This window comes from Coturnix japonica, chromosome 27 (genome assembly GCF_054131305.1).
Source record: "Coturnix japonica strain WE chromosome 27, WE-NBRP24, whole genome shotgun sequence".
Taxonomy (NCBI): domain Eukaryota; kingdom Metazoa; phylum Chordata; class Aves; order Galliformes; family Phasianidae; genus Coturnix; species Coturnix japonica.
This window is the reverse complement of record NC_140689.1, coordinates 4,332,231-4,349,864: the sequence shown is the minus strand read 5'-3', so window position 1 is coordinate 4,349,864 and position 17,634 is coordinate 4,332,231.

Here is a 17,634-nt window from a genome sequence, read left to right as displayed (position 1 = left end):
TACTATGTCATGCTCTGTGAGTAATGCTCCTGCTGTGTGCTCCCAGCCTGCTCACACCGTACACATCCTGGAAGCTATTTCCCCTTTCTCTCCTCTCCTTTTGGGAGCTGCAGGCTGTGCTGTGCACAAGAGCTGCTCCTGGGCACAGCTGTCTCTCTGCAGCACTGCCCATTTGTATGAGCTCCCTGTGTCCCAGGAGCCCGGCCCAGCTCAGCATCAGAGGATGTCATGTTTTATCCTTCCCACTCGTCTCCCCTGAGATGTCCCTGTGTCCTCTTGGCCAACAGATCCTGAAAACAACAGCATCATGATTGTACTGATGAATTAACTGAATTATCTGATGAATTAAACACCAGATGTACAGTGGTCAGTGACTGATTCCAGACCTGATAACTGAGATCCTGTGATGAAACAAAATGGGCATACAGGCAAGGACAGAGAGAGGTGGACTTCCCCTGTGCAGGGCAGTGATTTAGTTGAGGCAGTGCAGGCGTCTCATCCCTAATTGGAAACCCTGGGGCTGAAATGGGATTCAGCTCCCCATGGACACACAGTATCATTGGGATTCCTCTGGTTCAGCTCAGAAGTGCACAAGGAGTTGCCTGCATGTGAGCTCCTGCTCTGAGTTCTCAGTCCTTCAGCAGGGAGGCAGTTGCTCACACACAGACACTGGGTGATGCCCAAGGTGCCTGGGCTGCTCCTGATGTGTGCCAGTGCTTGTAAACCATGTGGGAAATCCCTGAGATAGACAGCTCCTTCCTGGGCATCAGCTGAGGGCCAGAGAGGGGATAGCACCGGCTGTCTGGTGAATTCACTCGCAGCTGCAATTGCAGCACAGGGCCTTCAGCAAAGCCATGCCCATGCTGTGACCATGTTGCTATGTCAACTCCAAGGCCCACAATCGGTCTATTGCCTGTGTGCCACCTTCTGCGCACTAGTACCATAGATGAGCTATCCAGTCAGGCTATGTCCAGTGATGCTTTCCAGTGAGGATGTTTACTCCTGTATTTTTGCACTAATGCAAACACCAACACACAAGAAGCTAGAAATCTTGGTAGAGCTGCAGTCCTGAGCTCCTGTTTGGACCACAGGGACACAATTGCATGGCTTCCACAACTGCACTGTAGCACAAGGGGGATACAGAGTCTTTAGGATGGATGGGCGAGAAGACAAGGAAGAGCGACTGCCCTCTGTGAGAGTGCACTGAGCTCTGCCTGGGGATGGCAGAGCAACCAGGTCAGAGCTAATGGAAATGGCCAACAGAGGAGACCATCAGTGTCTGTACCTGTCTTCCTGATCAGGGAGAGCAAGTGGAAGGTGCCTTAGGCAAACAGATGGGAGTCTCATGTTGTCTGGCCATTGTCCCCTTTGGGAGCATTTTGCACTCCAGTATGTGCTGCAGGGACAGCACAGCAGGGCATGTGGCATCCAGCAGATCCGTGGAGAGCACAGATGGCAGCTTCTTGACCAAGCCATAGAGGAACCAAAGAGGAGAGGTGCTCTGCTGGATCTCATACTCTCCAGCATGGAAGGTCTGGTGGGAATTGTGAAGGTGAAAGGGGCATCAGGCCACGTGCAAATGACAAAAGGATCTAAATTTATTTATTTATTTGTTTATTTATTTATTTATTTATTTATTTATTTTGAGGCTGTAAGCTTAAAAGATGAGCATATATGTCAATAAAACTGAAACAAAGAATTGAAGACAAAGATAGAAATCAATGAAAATGTGTTAACCCTTTTCAACATGAGAAATTCTCATGAGTCTTGTTCCATTTTTAGTTGTAAATATGAGTCTTTGTAGGGATTTTGTGTCTTTTTTTTTTTTTTTTTTTTCGTTTAATTCCGATGCTTTCAGGTACAGAGACACAGACAGCGATGCCAGTGCCATCATTGCCCTGTGACTAAATCCCGGCGCCCACCGCTGCTCTTCCCTGCTGCCTATTTGATCCCTCATCCTCCAGGTGTCTCCAGCTGTCCTAAATAAATGGTCGTGGTTAAAGGCATGTTTTCAGCAGGCCATTTAGACACATGCTCCTGCCACAGCCTGCCAGATTTCCCCATCCCTTTCTTATTGTTCAGTCAGATGCCTCCCAATTATCTGTCTGATTTGTGACTTTTAGGGGGATGACTAAAATTTGCTCCATCTCGCCAAAGACTGATGGACTGTGTTGTCAACTCCTTCACTGTGATTCTATCTATCCCTTCCTATCTTTTCTTTTTCTCTTACTTTTTCTTTTTCTATGTCATTTTCTTCTCCTTTTCCTTTTCCTTTTCCTTTTCCTTTTCCTTTTCCTTTTCCTTTTCCTCTTCCTTTTTCTTTTCCTTTTCTTTTTCCTTTTCCCTTTCCATATCCTTTTTTTTTTCCTTTTTCTATTTCTATTTCTTTTTTTTTCTCTTTCTCTCTTTCATTTTTTCATGCTTTAAAGAAAGCATGAATTCTGAAAGATGTCAGTAAAAGTGAAAAAAAGAGTTGAAGACAAAGATAGAAATCAAGAAGAAAGTGTTAACCCGTCTCAGTGTGTGAAATACTCACGAGTCCTGTTCAATTCTAAGTTGATACCTCCCAACGCCCTGGCTGATCTATCCAAGGGAGATTACTGAAATTTGCTCCATTCCTCAAAAGTCTGTTGTCAAATCCTTCACTGTGATTCTATCTATCCCATCCTATCTGTTTCTAACTCATTTCTTGTGCAAATATTCCCTATGAAAAATAAACCTCAACAGAAGCTGCTTGGACATGGCATGCAGTTGATCACTGTGTTTTACTGTTCATTCAATTGCATCACCTTTCCTTCTGTTTGTTGGCTGTAAATAAAGAGAATTCTTTCTTTTTCTGTGTGCAGCTGGTTCTCTGTGGAAAGCCAGTGGGAGTTGGTACAAAGGAGTTTTAACACTGAGCGGATGATGGTAGAGGAGAAGAGTGATGTGAGGAAAAGTGATGCAAGTCCCATGGGGCCAGTGTGAGTAGGAGTGGGATGGGGAGATTGAGGAGGAACTTTGTCAACACAGTAACAGTACAGAACTCATTGGGACATCCTGGATTGACATCAGTTGCAAAGTGCTTCTTTAACTTCTTGTATAAAACAAACTATAAATAAATAGACAATAAATGCATTTTGGATTCTTGCTCTTTAAGCTCTCTCCATTTTGATGAACACATTCTGAAAACCTGAAGAAGAGAACAGGAAGGTACAAGGCACAAGAGGCTCTTTAGGTTATAATGGGCCCCAGTGAGCATTTGGTGCTGAGTCCATCAACCTCCAGTGCAGAGAGAAGTTTGCACAAAGTGCTCAACAAGACAAAGTCAGAAGTAACAGTGAAGTTTCTTGGAGTATTAATGGGCCCAGTGAGGGCCATTACCAAGTAAGCTTCCCAAGGGACTTGTTAGAGAAGATAACTGGAAGCCATGACTACAGGCAGGCAAAGGCACTGGCATGCTAAGAAACCTCTCCTTTGCCTTACGAAGCAAACAGGACAAACCCTGATTACAAGACCAGTGGTAGAGAGATCCTGTCTCTCATGTTGGCTCCTGGCATTTCCTGGGGCAATGGGTTGGAGGTCCGTATGATGTTAAATGAAAGACATGGGGACAGAAGATCCCAGGCTCTACATGTGGTGCAAGGACGCTGTGAGGTTCATGTCCCATATGAGACCTATGTTTCATTGCAGGATGTGAGCAGGGATGTGAGAAGGGCCCAGTGTGAACAAGCAGTCAATCCCTGTGAAACTCTGAACTTCATATCTCTCAGTTCCAATGCCCTCCAGTGCACACTCTCCCATAGTTTTATGTCCTTTATGTTATGCGGTGCCCAGAAGTGCACCCAGTGCTCCAGGTGAGGCTGTAGCAATGCAGAGCAAAGAGGGACAACCCTTTCTCTCACCCAACTGGCAATAAATTGCTTTATGCGCTCCAGGGTACCGTTGGCCTTCCTGGCTGCCTGGGCACACTGCTGACTCACTTCCAATTTTATGTTGAGAAGGACCCCCAATGCTTTTCAGTCAGACCTCTCTCATGTGTCCCATATCCAGTCAGTGTGTATGTCCAGGGTTGCCCATACCCAGGTGCACAATCAGGCACTTGTTCTTGTTATGTATTATGCACTTGGTGCTTAGTACCAACTGATACCCACTTCTCTGACTTGTCCACATCTCTCTGCAAGTCCTCTCCACCCTCAGTGGAGGCAACAGCACCTCCTCATCTGGTCTCAACAGCAAACTTGCTCAGAATATCTTCTAGTCCTGCATGCAAGTCATCTGCATAAACATTAAAGGAAAGTGGCCCTAAAGTGGAGCCCTGGGAAACTCTGACAGTGGCCATCTACCAGCCCGATGGAACCCACTGACTATAATCCTTTGGGACAGAACTACTGGCCAACTGCTCACTCACCACTGCTGGTGAACCTGAAAGGCAAAATGTCAGCGTGCTGGGACAAGCAGACAAACACCAATATGGTTACATATAGCCGCATCAATTTATTGCCCGAAAAGCCATGATTTTAAAGGAGACAGACAAGGGTGTCCAAAAATCACACACGCTAATTGGAGGAAAGCTACTGCAATAACAACCCTATAACCCCCCTTCAAAGCCACGAGCCATTCATTCTTTTCCTAGAGATGTCCTTTGTTCTCATGCTGTTTATCCTGCTCCGTAGCTGCTGCTCTGTGAACTCCTTATCTCAATCCATGGCTGCTGCTCTGTAAAATTCTTCTTGTATTACAACACACCACGTTCTGTTTCTGTCTAGCTGTATGCAGGAATTTCTGTCCAGAAGGGTGCTGGAGAAATAGTATCAAAAGCTCTACTGAAATCCTCAAGGATTACATCAACTGCCTTCCCTTGTTCAGCTCAATGGATAAAGGTATCATAAAAAGACCTGAAATTAAATAGGACCTTCCCCTCTGTATCTTGTGTTGTCTGTGACCTGTCCTTCAGTTGTTTTTCCATAACTCCCACCATCATTTTCTCCATAATTTTACCAAGCACTGTAGTGAGACTGACAGGTCCATAGTTGCCCGTGTCATCTTTCTTGCTCTTCCTTACAATGTGACAACATTTGCCAGCTTCCTGTCAACTGGTATGACCCTAGATTTATTAGATGCCATTGAAATGCAAGCCCAGAGCATGCTAAAGTGTCATCAGTGCAAGAACATAGATGTGCCATAGCTTTGCAATGCCTTGAAATCCAGACTATGCCACAGATGGAGCAGAGAGGAAAATCTGCCTCTTCTGTTCTGAGCTCATCCTTTTGATAAGCTGAATATCACTACGTACTCCATGGGGTCAGGTGCAAAAGACACAATGGGTGCCCTAAGCACAGGGCTGCAGTGGTATTTAGGATGGCCAAGAATACCTCCCTTCTGGCCCTCAGCTGATGCTCCAGAAGGAGGTGTCTATCTCATAGATTTTCCGTCACAGTTTACAAGCACTAGCACAAAACTAGGATCACCCAAGGCACCTTGGGCATCACTGAGAGTCTGTGTATGAGCAGTGCAGTCCCTGTGGAATAAAAACCAAGGATTCAGATGAGGGACTCACACACAGACACCTCACTGTGCACATCTGAACTCAGCTAGGTGAACTTGCAGCCCCCGTGGTTCTTTGAAAAACTGATCCCAATTCAGCCCCAGGGTTTCCATCTGAGGATGAGATGCCTAACGCTAGAATAAGGATGGGATGGTCTGTTGATAACAGGACAAATGGAAATGGATTTAAATTAAAAAGGGGAGACATAGGTTAGATGTGAGGAACCTATATTTTTACACAGCAACACTGGAAAATGTTCCCCTTAGAGGCTGAGCATGATGATGGATGGGATCCTGGTTTTACTCTGGGTTTACCCTCACGTCAATCCAGGTTTCTACTCATACTTTTCTCTAGGTGAACTCTCACTTTACTCAAGGTTTTACTCACAATTTACCATCAGGGTGTGTGATCGGGAGATGGGCTGGTGGAGTGACTTGCTGGCATCCCCGAGGGAAGGCTGCCAGGCAGATACCCCCAGAAAAGTGGTTGATTCCCTTCCCTGTCACAGTCAGACAGACCTGACTGATGAGAAGGGTTGGAAGAGAGTCCCAACTCAACATCACAGGAGCCCCCCCATGCCTGCCTAGCCCTCGACCCCTGATCCATCTAAGCAACAGGTTTGACACTCTGAAATCTGAAGGAGATAAGAATGGGGAGGCAATGGAGGATCTGCCTAGGAGAGAGCCTAATGCAAGGCAGTCACTACCAAGCCTTGTGACTTCCTCTGCCATGAAAGAAAGAAGGGTGGCCATGGTGGGTGACTCCCTTCTCAGAGGAATAGAGGGCCCCATTTGCAGACTGGACCCGAGCCGTCAGTAAGTCTGCTGCCTTCTTGGCTGCAGGTCAGGGACATAATGAGTAAACCCCCAATGCTGGTTAGGTCCACTGATTATTTTCCACTACTCATAGTTTAGGTGGGCAGTGATGAAATTTCTTAGAGAAGCCTACAAACTATAAAAAGAGATTTCAGGAATTTAGGCCATTTAGTTCACAAAGTGGGAGATCAAGTGATATTTTGTTCTATACCTTCAGGGGCAATGAGGGACACAGAGCAGGCTTGGAAAGCAAAGCAATGAACAATTGTCTCAGAGGTTGGTACTGAGCCAGAAACTTTGAGTTCTTTGATCACAGGACAGTTTACTTGGCCCATGGCCTGTTATCCATGAATGGAACCCAACTGTCTCAAAGGGGGAAACAAATCCTAGCACAGAAGGTAGCAGGGCTTATCGAAAGAGATTTAAACTAGCTACGATGGGGGAGGGGACAAAACAGGGCTTACCAGAGATAAGCCTAGGGAAATGCTGTTTGAGCTGGGAGAGAGGCAGATGCCTCAGCTGAAGTGCGTCTACACCAACGCACGCAGCTTGGTCAACAAGCAGGAGGAGCTGGAAGCAACTGTGCATCTGACAAACCATAACCTAGTTGCTATTACCGACCCATGGTGGGACCACTGCCATGACTGGAGTGCTGTGATGGATGGTTACAAGCTCTTCAGAAGGGTAGAGGAGGAAGGAAAGGTGGTGGTGTGGCCCTTTTTATTAAAGAGAGTTTTGATGTTGAAGAGCTTGGGCTTCAGAATGAAGTGCATGTTTGTAAGGATCAGGGGAAAGGCCTGTAAGTGTGACATCTTGCTAAAGGTTTCTTATAGACCGCCTAATTGATGGGTGAGGCATTCTATGAGCAGCTTACTGAAGTCGCAAGATTGCCAGCACTCATTTTCTTGGGAGACTACAACTTCTCTGATATATGCTGGGAATATAATAAATAGCAGAGGAATCAGTCCAAGAGGTTTATAGATTGCATGCAAGACAGCTTCCTTATGCAGCTGGTATGAAGTCCTACCAGGCGTGGTTCCTTGCTAGACCTGCTCTTCACTAACAGTGAAGGACTGGTAGGAGTTGAGAAGGTTGGGGACTGTCTTGGGCAGAGTGGCCATGAAATGGTAGAATTCTCTATTCTTGGAGATGTCAGAAGGGTGACTAGCAAAACTACAATCCTGAACTTCTAGAGGGCGGACTTTGACCTGTTCAGGACACTTGTAGCACAGGTCCCTTGGGAGTCGCTCCTTATGGGTAAAGGGGTCCAGGAAACCTGGACACTCCTCAAGATGGAAATCTTAAAGGCACAAGATCAGGCTGTCCCTGAATGCCATCAGGTGAGCGATAGGGGAAGAAGACCAGTGCAGTTGAACTGGGAAAAACTGTTGAGACTCAGGAAGAAAAAGAGAATCTCCGTCATTGAGAAGAAAGGACAGGATACTTGGGGAGATTACAAGGAAGTTGCTAAGGTATGAAGGGAGGAATTTAAGAAGCTACCTTACATCCTTGTCCATTAGTCCATGCCCAGAGCTTCTCAGCCATGTCCCTGTCAACTGTAAGCTCCATGCAGAGGTCAAGTGGGACACAGAGGGCACAGCCTTCTGCTGGGTGGATGCAAGTGTTGGTGGAACCAGATGGGACAAAGCCCTCCCACCATGCCCTCCTGGGAAAATGGCCACCCCAAGAATGGCAGTCTGCCTCCTCCATGACCCCATCTGAAATGCTCCTGCACTGATTGATTAAAGGGCTTTAAACCAGGTCCAAATGGGGAAGGGTGGGGAATTGGATGTGACAGAGAAGGGCTGAGGGATGTTGTTGCTGTTGGAGATTGCAGGGAAAGCCTCTGAGTTGTTCTATAGGATTGTGTAAGGATTCCTCAGAGAAAGTCTTGTTGCCAATACCCCGTCCTAAATCTTACTGTGTACCCTCTGGGGGTAACCCCAACCTGCTGCTGCCCTAAAGTGCCTGTAGACCAGTGCGGGTAGCATGGGAAATAAACGGGACAAATCAAGAGAAAACCACAGAGCTTTTCCTTTCATGCAGGCTGCTGCTTCTGAGCAAGGCCCTGAACATCAGTACCACAGTGTAGATGCAAGACCCAGTCAGGCTAAATCAAACCATGCTTCTGGAAGGGGATGCTTTCTGAAGAATCCTTACACTAATGAGAGGACCACAAACATTCACTCAGCGAACTCCACATCTCTGTGCCTTTGCAGGCCTAGGGTCTTGTTTGTCTCACAGAGACATGGTGGGATGGTTCTCAACTCTGAACTGTAGCAAAGTAGGTACAGACTCTTCATTACGATTAGGCAATGAAGATGAAGAAAGGCTGCTGCCATCTGTGAGAGTGCACTGAGCTCTGCCTGGGGATGGCAGAGGAGCCACCTGAATACTGATGGAAAGGTTTCAAAAAGAAGAGCAGCAGATTCTGTTCCTTGCTTCCTGATCAGGAAGAACAAGAGGAGGGGGACAGGCAGGAATCTGAGTTACAGCTCAGATGGATTTTTTTTCTTCAGACTGCCTGCTATGGTGCAGTGTTTTGGTTCTAGGAGAAAATCATTGATAACACTCTGATGTTTACAGCTGCTGCTAAGCAGTGTTGTACGGAGCCAAAGCCATGGTCAGTGGAGGGCACATGGAGCTGGGAGGGAACAGAGTGAGGACAGCTGACTGAAAGTGGCCAAAGGGACGTTCTCTATCACCTGACAGCAAGCAGAAATTGTATTGAAAGGGGTGGGAGTTCATCTCAGTCTCTTCACTGCCCAGGGTCCAGCTGAGCATCAGTCTGGTGGTGCTGAGCAAGTGCTTATGCATCAGTTGTTACATACAATTCCATATCAATGGATATATAGTGATAACTATTACTCCTCTCCTTTTATCTCTCTTAGTAAACTGCTTTGTTACAACCCAGAAGTTGTACTTTTTTTCCCAGTTCTCATCCCCATCCCACTGGGAATTGGGCAGTGCACAAAGCACTGTGTGCTGCTGAGCCACATGTTGGGTTCAACAACCGCAGTCATTTTGGTGCCTGATGTGAGGCTCCAAGGATTGTGGTAACAGCACATCTGTCCAGAGTGGACAGGGCTTTGTGGGAGTTGGAGATGTGCAGGCCATGGTGCTGATAGTTTCCCTATTTGTGAAGCTTGCTGAGTCTTCTCATGAAGCTGCATTGCACAGCTCCTTGCTTGCTGCTTGTTTTCCCTGCTGCATTATTTGTCAACTCTGGATGCTGGATTAGGGTATTTATTTTGCTATGCTGTTTGACCTTGGTTTGTACCACGATAAAATTGGCAAAGTGAAGTTTTGTGCACATTCAGCTCTTTGGATATCTTTGGGTTTTGGAAGTAATATTGTTACTATGATTAGGAATTACACATTTTACACTGTCGTCTCTGGGAGCCCAGGGGTATTCAAGGAGAGACTGGATATTGTGTTGAGGGACATGGTTAAGTGGGAGCTATTGGTAATAGGTGAACGGTTGGATTGGATGATCTTTTAGGCCTTTTCCAGCCTTGGTGATTCTATGATTCTAGGATTGAGGTTAAACAATTATTCAGGAATATCACTGAGAGATCTGCCCCAAGGTGAGAAGGCTCTGCATGGCAGGGGGTGTGGGACAGTCTGGGCAGCTGCCTGGAGTGGTGGGCACCCCCAGGGCTTTGGAACTTCATCTCCAAGCAACTGCAGGATCCTGAGAAACTGGTAGAATATTGGAGACATGTCTGCTGTGGCACTGGTAATCCTAAACAGGCACAAATGACTGCAGTGTGCCAGGGCCTGGCCCACACCTACTGAGCTGTGTTCAACACTATTCAGCATCTTCAAGGGGAAGAGAGCTGGATCTGCTGACATTGCTGCAGCCTCTGCAACTCCTGGCACAGTCCCTGCAATAGCTCCAAGTTTTTGCTACACATCCTGCAGTTGCTCCAAGCTCTGGACAGAGCCCACCGTCACTCCACCCCTCATAAGGAGCTCTGCGGTCACTTATGCTACAGGTCCTGTAGCTGTTCCAAGTATTGAGATAAGAAAATTAAGCAAACCCCTGAGTGCTGCTGTAGAGACGACGGGACTGCTGTGAGACACACAAGACCTTCAGGCCTGTAGAAATGAGAGGACTCAAATCCTCTGTGCACTGTGGCAGTGTAAAGAGAGGAGGAATGAAAAGAACTAGTTGTGCTTCTATCTGTGGCTGTACCTTCCCCAAATCCAGACAAAGTTGGATAAGAGAAGAGCTAAGGAAAAGCATATTTTGAATGCTATTTATTTATCTCTTAACCTATTCGGGGAATCTGGTTCCATGTTTACATGAGCTCTTGGAGTGAGAAAATGGATAGTAGGTGGGAAAGAAGTGAAATAAATTTTTATTTATAAGTTCAATAACATTTTTTTGCACGTTGCTATATCTCACATAATCAAACAATCAAAGATGCATAAAACATGAAGAACCATCACTGAGAATCCTGCGAGGAAGATGTGCACTTTATTGAAGCTGGAATAGTGCTTATTGCAAAATCTTCCTGAGAGAATGCTTGATCTCCCTGTTCCTCATGCTGTAGATAATAGGGTTCAGTGTTGGAGGAACCACTGAGTACAGAAGTGCCACTGTCAGATCCAGGAGTGGGGAGGAAGTTGAGGGGGGCTTCAGGTAGGCAATAAAGGCAGTGATGAGAAAGAGAGAGACCACAGCCAGATGAGGGAGGCACGTAGAGAAGGCTTTGCGCCGTCCCTGCTCAGAGGGCATTCTCAGCACGGCCATGAAGATCTGCACATAGGACACAACTATGAAAACAAAGCAACCAAAGACTAAACAAGCACTAAAAATGATAAGCACAACTTCCCTGAGATTTGATTCTGAGCAGGAGAGCTTGAGGATCTGGGGAATTTCACAGAAAAACTGGTTGACCAAATTGCCTTGGCAGAGAGGCAGTGAAAACGTACTGGCAGTGTGCAGCAGGGAATAGAGAAGCACAGTGCCCCAGGCAGCTGCTGCCATGGTGGCACAAGCTCTGCTGTCCATCAAGGTCCCGTAGTGCAGGGGCTTGCAGATGGCAACGTAGCGGTCATAGGACATGATGGTGAGAAGGGAATACTCTGCTGAGATGAAGAAGAAAAAGAAAAAGAGCTGTGCAGCACATCCTGTGTAGGAGATGGCCCTGGTGTCCCAGAGGGTGTTGGCCAAGGCTTTGGGGAGAGTGGTGGAGATGCAGCTCAGGTCAAGGAGGGCCAGGTTGAGGAGGAAGAAGTACATGGGGGTGTGCAGGTGGCGGTCGCAGGCTACGGCTGTGCTGATGAGGCCGTTGCCCAGGAGGGCAGCCAGGTAGATGCCCAGGAAGAGCCAGAAGTGCAGGAGCTGCAGCTGCCGCGTGTCTGCCAACGGCAGCAGGAGGAACTCGCTGATGGAGCTGCTGTTGGGCATCTGCTGTTCCTGGACATGGGGAATCATCCCAGAAGAAAATAAAAGAAAGTTAGATGAGATTTCTCTTGGCACAAACCTGTACTGTTCCTTGGTGACCTTCCTCCTGCTGTATCATCCAATCCTTTTTCATTTTCCGATGGAAATGTTGGTTCAGATCCATGGCCTAAGATTGTTGACATGAGTTGGAATGTGGATGGAAGAGGAGAGGAGAAGAGGCCTCTTCTGGTTGGCTCTGGAGAAGATGACCATGAGCCACCCAGGTGGGTACAATGTAAAGTGACAGGAGTGCTCAGTTTTACTTGTAGAATGTGACGTCTTTCTTAGCATCTCTCTACATCATCTCCCTGGGCAGATGCTCTTTCTGGTAACGGAGAGATGCTAAGGCAAATACTTGCATCCTGCAGGGCAGTTCACAGCTTGGAAGGACCTCTGTCTTATAGAGAGAGCCAAGTGTCCTAATGATGGAGTCTCATTAAAAGAAATACAGCTCGTTTCCCAGCTGCACAGAATGTGTTCTCCACAGCCCTGAGCAGCTGCTCTCAGCCCGTGTGCTGGAGAAGGAAATGCACTCACGCCTGGAGAGATGCAGCTCTGCTCTGCTGGAGCTCTGGCTGCAGAGGAGGCGGTTCAAACCTGAATGGGATCAGCAAAGCTGATGCTCATTGTGTCCATCGAGCCAGAAAAGGCTGATGGAGCACGAGGATGCTGCTCACAAACCCACTCATCTCCAAAGATACAGCGCAGCAGTCTCAGTGCTGTGTTAATATATACAGCTTGACTCCCATTTCTCCGGTCAACCCTACCCTAACAGCAGAAAAATGAACAAAAGGCAGGAATTCCCATGTTTGGTCCTCTCTTTCTTTGAAGTCCCCTCTTCAATGCCCTGAGCATGCAGTGCAGCTGTGAGCCTCCAGCCTCATGCAGCACCCTGAGCAGCAAAAGGCCCCAGTGCTGCTGGGGGGCTCCTTCCCCCCCCACGTCTCCCTACAGATACCTGTTCAGCTCCTCGGGCAGGCTGAGTGCTGAGCCTGGCTGGTGATTGAGTCCCTGCCCAGGCACATTGCCCTGGGATGCAGGGATTTTGGCTCTGCAGGACACCTTTACACTTCCATAGGGACGGGATTCAGCTGAATCCATTCAGGCATCTTATCCTGAGGTTGTAGTCCTGGCTCCTGGAGGGGACTCAGCTTCCTCCCATGCCTCCCACACACCCAGCCGGACCAGCACTGACCACACATCTGGCCACAAGCATCTGCATCCCTCCTCTTGCACATCCTTCTTTCTCCTCCATCGCCATTCATTCCCATCTCTGACTGTTGCAGTCACACTCCAGATATCAGCTCTCACTGACTACATTTCCCTCTTGGATCCCAATGCTACCCCCATGCTGGCTGTACCTCCCTCTCCCTGGCAGAGCTGCCATCTGTGTCACACGGGTTGTGCTGCACTCGGTGACATCTCAGTGCTTGCTGTAAGACAAAGTACCCTTAAATAGGACATCTCCTTTTTTGGACAGTGATCCTTGAAACCGTCATCTGCAACACTGAGACCTCCCTAAGGAGCAGTTCAGGCCTTGAAGACTTGAGGGAAATGGCTTGTTAGGTCTTTCTGCACTGTAATGAGCCCCACAGCGTGTGTGGTGTACATGAACTTCGGGGACTGAGAGAAGATTGCTGTAAGCAAATGATGGAGGTACAGTCAAAATGCTGTCCAGAAATGTTCGAGAAAGTTGGAGCTGTAATTGGTCCCTGTGGGGCCATTGCCAACAAAGTCTCCCCACAGCTGTGTTTGAGCAGATAATTGGAGGCTGTCATTACAGGCAGGCCTTCATCTTTTTGCTTAGCACCACTACTATGGCAAAGTGGGCTACAAACTTCAGTTCCAGACGATGAGCACAACACCAAGAGATGGTAGCCTGACAATCACACCTGGTTTGACTCAGATGGTATTGGCTATTCTCTCTTCTCTGTTGGCAAAGCACAAAGAGAAGTTTGTTACTGTCAGACTTTCGCTCTTTCTACTGCCACTATTGATGGAGGGTAGTTAGGGACACCAGACTCTCCTGAAATAAATTCTCATTTTGCAGTTTTTCATATTCAGTTAGTTGGCCATGAAAACCATGGAGCCCACTGGCTATGTGCTACACCACGTCAACTTCTAGGAAGCCGGTGAAACATTAGGACAAGTGAGGCTCTTCTTGAGATACTCCTTTAAAGAATTAAGAATAATTTGTATTGTTGTCCAGGCTGAGTGGCTTCTAGTAGACTCCCACAGTGACATCCACTTTATTTCCTTGACCCTTAATCAGTATGAAAGTAGGAATCAGGTAAATAGGGCTCTTCCTTGAAGATGAAGTATCCTTGGCTTTGGGGAATGTCAGAAGAAAAGGATCAGTGGGACATGTAGACATTGCTATAGTTACAATACAGCTGGGTCTATAGTTAAGACAATACAGCTGGGTATACATAAGGGAAGGGTAGCCAAAGAAACTGGTTTTGACCAGACTAAGTGAAGGAGCTGGGTCAAAGACGAGAGGTCAACCTCTCATCAATAGTCCTTGAAGGTCATTAAGAACTAGGGAATGGTTTGGGATGGCATGATCTCCTTGGGAGGCTCCTTGATGATCAAAGAACCGTGGATCGGCTTGTGTTAGAAGGGTCCTGGAAGGTTTGGGTGTTCCTTAATGATGATAGAAGTACAGAAGGGTTTGTGGGGGGTTTTAGGTTTGGGGTTTGTGTTAGGGTAGGGTTGGTTATAGCTTTGGGGTTTGGGTTTGAGTCTCAGTTGGGTCTGGGTTTGGGGTAGGGTTGGTTTTAGCTTTGGGGTTTGGGTTTGTGTCTATGTTGGGTTTGGTTTTGGGGTAGGGTTGGTTTTAGATTTGGGCTTTGGGGTAGGGTTGGTTTTAGGTGTGGGGTTTGGGTTTGTGTCTGTGTTCGGTTTGGGTTTAGGGTAGTGTTGGTTTTAGGATTGGGGTTTGGGTTTGAGGTAGGGTTGGTTTTAGCATTGGGGTTTGGTTTTGTGTCTATGTTGTGTTTCGGGCACAGCTGGTTTCAGGTTTGGTGTTTGGGTTTAGGGTAGGGTTGGTTTTAGGTTTGGAGTTAGGGTTTATGTCTATGTTGGGTTTGGGTTCGGGGCACAGCTGGTTTTAGGCTTGGGGTTTGGGTTTGTGTCTATGTTGGGTTTGGGTTTGGGGCACAGTTGGTTTTAGGTTTGGGGTTTGGGTTTGTGTCTATGTTGGGTTTGGGGCACAGTTGGTTTTAGGTTTTAGGTTTGGGTTTGTGTCTATGTTGGGTTTGGGTTTGGGGCACAGTTGGTTTTAGGTTTGGGGTTTGAGTTTGTGTCTCTGTTGGGTTTGGGTTTGTGTCTATGTTGGTTTATGGTTAGGCTTCGGCGCTGGATTAGGGTTAGGGTTGGATTTGGGTTTGGCTTCGGCATTGGATTAGGGTTCGGGTTTGGTGTAGCAGTTGGGATGGCGTTTGGGTCAGGGTTAGGGTTGTGAATCATGCACAACTTAAGGCTCAGGACCACTCGGTGCGGTTGGGGTCGGGGGGAGAAGAATTAAGGCTCACCCTGTGCCACTCCCGCTCACCCCCTCCTCCCGGTCAATGCCGTATTCAGCTCCTCGGGGGGTGTGTCTCCGTCTCCTCTTTGCCCCCCCTTCCTTTACCCATAGCGGCTCAATTGCAACCATTGGCCGTCCCCCACCCTTGGGACACCTCCAGGTGGCGCTGCATGTTCGACGCCATGTGGGAAATGCTGGGGGGGGAACCCGAAAGCCGGTTAGTGTGGGAAGGGGCTCGACCCCCCGCTGCCATCACCCCCTTCGTGTTAGATGAAGGGGACGGAGATGGGGGGTGGGTGGCGGCCGCCTCGTTGCCCCCCTGCGGTCTGGCCCTAATTTGGGGGAGGGAGGGGAGAGTGGACGTGCGGTGTCAGCGCTGGGGGGCTCTGGTCCCTTTGGGTCGCCTATTGAGGGGGGAGGCTTGAGGGCAGCACACGGGTGGTTCGGGAAGGTATCTATGGGTCTGGGTCGGTTCTGCGGGGTGGGAAAGGAGGGGTGTTTCTCATGAGGTTTTCTCTGTAAATGGGAATGATGCAGATTGGAGTGTTGAGTTTTGTGTTCCGTAAGGATTTGGATGCGCGGTTCCGGTCCGGTTCTGCTGACCCAACTTCGTTTCGTTGTCGTAAAGAGAGCGGAGAGCTCTCTGCTGCCACCGCGTGGCCAAAGAGCGGAACTGCACCCCGGTGTCACCCCAAACTGACCCCCCATCGCCACCCCAGCGATGTCGCCCCCGAAGGGATACCCCAACGTAACTCCAACATGACCCCAACATGACCCCCCAGCGTCGCCCCCCAGCAACAAAAACATCCCTCCCTCCCTGATAGCAATCCCAGTGATACCGCAACATCGCTCCTAACATCGCTCCCCAACATTACTCCAACGTTATCCCAACAGCATCACACCAGTGTCACCCCAATGTCACCCCAACACCATCACCCCAGCGTCACCCCAACACAGCCCCAATGTCACCACGTCACCCCAACACAGCCCCAATACCACCCCAATGTCACCCCAATGTCACCCCAACAGCATCACTCCCGACATCACCCCAGTGTCCTCCCAATGACCAACCCCCAGCTCACCACAGCTTCCCTTTGTGAATTATAGGGAGCAATAAGACCCTCACTACCCCATAGCAGATCAATCCATGCCCCCACTTGGTGTTATCTGATGGCTGTTTGCTGGCGGGCTGTTGCTCCATTCAACCACCACTGTCTGGGCCCATCCTCCAGTCAGTTCCTCACCCAGCACAGAGTGCACCAATGCATGCCAATGACCCCAGAAGTGCCCCCAAATGACTCCAAATGACCCAAAATCCCCCCAAGTGACCCTAAAATGATGCCGTAAGTGCCCCCAAAGGGGCTGCAGCTTCCCCAGAAGAAACCCATGGCGGATGGTGTGGAAGTTTTGCTGAAGTCAGTGCAGACCAACAGACACCAACAGCCTCAGCTGTCACCTCCCCCAGCACTCATGGATGGATCCCATCCGGCCCCATGGACTCGTGGTGCTCCAGGTGGAACAGCAGGACGCTGTTTCCTCTTGCATCATGGGGGTTTGCTCTGCTCCCCATCCCAGACAGCCAAGTCAGAGAGCAGAGAACCCATCAAGAGCCTTTTTGTCCCCCATTTTCCCTTCACATCCCTTACCCACTGCAGCCTTTGCTTCCCTGAAGCTGCTCTCCCCATACACTGCTGGAAGGAGCCTTAAAGCCACAACTACCAGCCCTGGGGCTCAGGGCTTGGTGACAGGGATGCATCATTGGGCATTGGGGTGCATCTAAAAAAAAAAAAAAAAGGAGGGAAGATTTAGGTTGGATGTTAGGGGAAAGTTCTTTACTAGAAGAGTGGTTAGGTCCTGGAACAGGCTGCCCAGTGAGGTTGTGGATGCCCCGTCCTTGGAGGTGTTCAAGGCCAGGTTGGACGGGGCCCTGGGCAACCTGATCTAGTAAAGGTGTATGTTTGGTGGCCCTGCTAGGCAGGGGGGTTGGAACTACATGATCCTTGAGGTCCCTTCCAACCCGGGTAATTCTGTGATTCTGTGTGATTCTGTGTAAAAGGGCTTCAATCTTTGGTCCTTGGGTTCAGGCCTTTGAGAGGGATTCACCCTTTTATTCCTTGGAGTTATACACTTTTCTGACCCATTTGGCATCACGGTTCTGCTTTTAGTTGCCCTTTCTCCCCCGTTTTCCATCTCTATCCCCCTCCAGGGCTCCATAGCAGAGACACTTTGCTGCAGCCTTCATATATAAACTTCATATATAATCTTCATGTATGAACTTCATATAAAAGCAGAAGAGAAGCATGCAGACCAA